This window comes from Pteronotus mesoamericanus, unplaced genomic scaffold (assembly GCF_021234165.1).
Source record: "Pteronotus mesoamericanus isolate MK-2021 breed Mesoamerican mustached bat unplaced genomic scaffold, CSHL_Meso_final contig_177, whole genome shotgun sequence".
In the NCBI taxonomy this organism is placed as follows: domain Eukaryota; kingdom Metazoa; phylum Chordata; class Mammalia; order Chiroptera; family Mormoopidae; genus Pteronotus; species Pteronotus mesoamericanus.
Window position 1 is genome coordinate 4,709,180 of NW_026555073.1, and position 4,111 is coordinate 4,713,290.

The following is a 4,111-nucleotide window of genomic DNA, read 5'->3' on the forward strand; positions in this document are numbered from 1 at the left end:
TTGGCAGCGTTAGGATGACATCGCTTAGATACAGTTTGTTTTATGCTGAGATTTTTACTTTCAAGCAGTTGCATAACAGTCCATGAATAATCGACAATCCAGATCATCCAATGACAAAACAACCATTTCTTGGATCTAGATGTATTCAGAATGGTGAAGTGCAACAAATAAGTATGTGTATTTCGGAAGAGAAATTCACACAGCTTCCCATAGCTAACTCTAAGTCACAACCAAAATGTCCCCCCTTCAGAAAACTCTTCCTGGCTCTATTGAACTATCCCCCGTAGCTGTTTATCATATTATCCCCTTTATTTTCTTCCTAGTACATATTGTACCATGAAACTTAATTTACTTGCTTACTTATTGTTCTTCTTTCCCTATTGGAACATATACAGTCCTCCTAGTTTTCATCATTGTGTGCCTGGTGCTTAATATGGATAATAAATTTAAAAAAAAGAAAAAAAATACCCTCCTAGACAACAGTATGGTGATTACCAGAGAGAAAGGAGGATGGGGGGAAGTAAGAGACGATCAAAGGAGTATAAATAGTGATGGAAGGGGACACCTGACTTGGGGTGCTAAACACAAAATACAATATACAGATGGCATATTATAGTACTGTACCCCTGATACCTATATACTTTTATTAACCAATGTCACCCCAATAAATTCAATTTAAAAAAGAAAAAAATATATGGTATCAGTACAGAAAAGGCATGCAACACATTTCTAAATAAGTGGGTATAGCCAAATCCAGGTGGCAAATGGAAGAAAAGGAAGAAGAATGGCCACAGAAAACTCTACTGCGTTTACGTAGGAGGGTTGATGCAGATAGAGCATTGAGTTGGACTTCCTGACAATGAGTCAAAAACCTAAGGAAATGTGAGCAGCTAAGAAAAGATTAGACAGCAGAAGGCAATACTGGGTGAGGGGGATTAAACACAGAGTGAAGTAAGGGAGCAGTATAGAGCGTCATGTGTGAGACCCGTGGGGTAAACTCTCCCGTACTCAACTGAGTGGGAGATGTCTGAGGAAATGTTACGCAGTTTGATCATTATCTAGGCTAAAAATCAAAATGTTTTGAGAGCACCAGAAAAGATCCCACATCCTCTGTTATGAATAGGCAGACAACAACAATCAAATATTCTCTTTGCTGTGATGGATGATTGATCTCAGTCCTAACAAGTCTGGTAATTAGTTCCTGAAAAGGATTATATTAATGCATGTAATAACTCCTCCAAAAGATGAAGTAAATGTTCTTATGCTAGGCGCGGGGTGGGGGAATACTAACAGGTAATGCGTAATGTGTCTTGGTGAAACTACTGTCTTCCGGGATCATATACCCAGGTTCCAGATTACTGAAGTTTACAGCAATCCAACTTGGACAACCGTAAATTAACTACCAAATCAGAGAAGCGCCCAGTGGTGCCCTGGAAACAAATAACATGGCTCTACATATTCAAGATCTGTTTTTTGTTTGTTTGTTTTGGTTTTTTAACATTCATTTATTTTTAAAGAGAAGGAGGGAGGGAGAAAGAGAGGGAGAGAAGCATCCATGTGTGGTTGCTTCTTGCGTACCCCCACCTGGGGACCTGACCCGCAACCTAAGTATGTGCCCTGGCTGGGAATCAAAACGGCCACCCTTTGGTTAGCAGGCCGGCGCCCAATCCACTAAGACACACCATCTGGAGCTCAAGCTCTGTTAAATGAATGAAAAATTTATGAAGCCTTGTGGTCCAAACTTATCTTTACATACGGGAGCTTAGCATTTGACCCCTATTCTGTGCATAGAAAAGGAAACCCTTTTGACAGGGACTGCACAGAATGTGACAAGGTATATATTTCCTCTTTAAGCACAGTAAAGTGTTACCTGACATTTCCAAGAAGTCCCAACTTTGGTATGCTTTGTATTCTGTTCATTTCTTTTGTTGGCATAGCATTTCCCAAAACATTGTCAATTCGAGTAAAGCAAGATCATAAATTTTTTCCTTTCTTATTTTTCTGCTCTTTTTCTTTTAATATTGTAGAAGAAACTAATTGCATTTTTCCCCTGAATCAGTCTTCTTCCTGCTTCTTCATTTGGCTATTTAGGCCCTAACAAGTTTTCTATTGTATAATATCATCCTCTTGTGAAATATCTTTCCATTTCTTATTTTTCTTTATAATTCGCCTGTATTTGTCACAACCTCTCAAAGCAGAATGTGACTTGATCACTACAATTCGTTCACAGAACTTTCTCTGAGTTACTTTCGAACAAGTTTACAACCCGCTTATAAGTCTGCTACTCTATACAATACTTGTCTTTGGAAACAAGCGCCATGGATAGTAACTCCGATCAAGTTGGCTCAGCTTAGCATACTAATTTCTAGAGGCCACACATGCAGTTGATAACTACCAGGGAAGAAAGGTTTAAAAAGTATATCCTAAGGGATGAAAGTTGTTTCTTGCTTTTGTGTTTAAAATCACTCTTTGTGCTCCCTTAAACTTCATTAAGATATAATTGGAGTTAGTCTTTCAATTTGATGTATTATAACCTGTGCATGCTCTTTCCACATGCTTGATTACTTTTTGCATTTCTCCTTTCGTCTACACTGACCTTTAGAACCCACCACTCCCCACCCTCTGGATTGTAATTATTTCTGGAAGGTGCGCTAACCCGCGGGCATACATTCATTTACCTTTGAGCACTTTCTATTTCCCCTCGGTCCCATGCCTCCATTACACCAGCTTGCTCAAATTTATCATACACTTTCAGCGGACGTCTGTGGCTGCATTTGCTGAATATCACACAGCTCCGTTTTCTATTCCTTAATTAAAATTCAGATAAGAGAAATAACTGTTTAACTGTTAACTCATATCCCAACACAGCAAGTCTAATAAGTGTGGTTTGCTCTGAAGCAAACCAAGAATTACTCTTTACCTAATTTTTATTTATACTGAGAGAAATTTTACAGTGAAAAAGACTTTCACTTTGGAGAGTCTCAATCACTTTTTAAAATTATTAGATGGAATAGTTTTGTCTTCTCGCTTTGTAGATAATGCAAAAAGTTATCAAATGTTCTGGGGTTTGCTCTATAATTGAATGCATTATAATCATTTGACCACCTGTGCCTAAATAACTTCCCAAACAGTACGCAATGATGCTGTTTCTTCTTCTTCCTTAAGTCTTCTAATAGCGGGAACAGTATTCTTCTTGCCTTTCCCTTTGGGCCCCCCTTCAAACTAAATTTCTTGCATCTGGATACTTTGTCTAGATTTGGGACCACATTTTCTTTCAGGTGTTATTTTTGATGTACATCATCCTATAATAGAAATTTCAATCTTTACTCAAGAAAAACATTTGTTTACTGTGCATTCTTGGGACAGAAGAGATTTCAAATATGTAACTTCTACTATCAAATGGCTTTTGTCTTCAATGCTGTGGAGACTGTTAGATAAAGAACTTTTGATTTCTTTGGAAACTAAACTCCTTTGGATATGTTGTTATGATTTATGTGTATCCTGGACTCATCTTTATAGACATAATGATTAGGAAGAGTCTGTGAATCCAACAAAATTTTTCTATCCCCAGCTATTATTCCACAATAAACTTTTTCATTCTTAACTCTATTCCTTGGAGAAAAAACCTGTCCTCCTCAGTATGAGTTTCAAGGTCTTCCAGAATTATATTCCATTTAATTTGTACAAACTCTTCCCTTTCTTTTCGCTTCAGCTAAGTCAGCTTTTTCTCACTCTGATAAAATTATCCAAGAAGGCAAAGTTTACTTCTGGTTTTTGGCTCACGCTTTTTTTCCCCATGTCTGAAATGCTCCCTGCTTTCTGTCTATCCAAACAATATTGTGTTATATGTCCTTTAAGAAGCACATCTTTACTTAGTCTAGCCCATCTTACTCAATATTTTACAGAAGTAATTAGTCTGTATCACACAATTCAGTACTTGGTTTAATATATCGGGTACATAGACGTTTGTACATGACTAATGTTAAGCCATAATGTCTAAGCTAGTCGTGACCTTCAACCTATGCACCTGATATATGTAACAATATTTAAGAAAAGTGTTTGTTATCTATCAGATCAGCCGTGACCTCTGAAGAGTTAAATATTTGGTAGA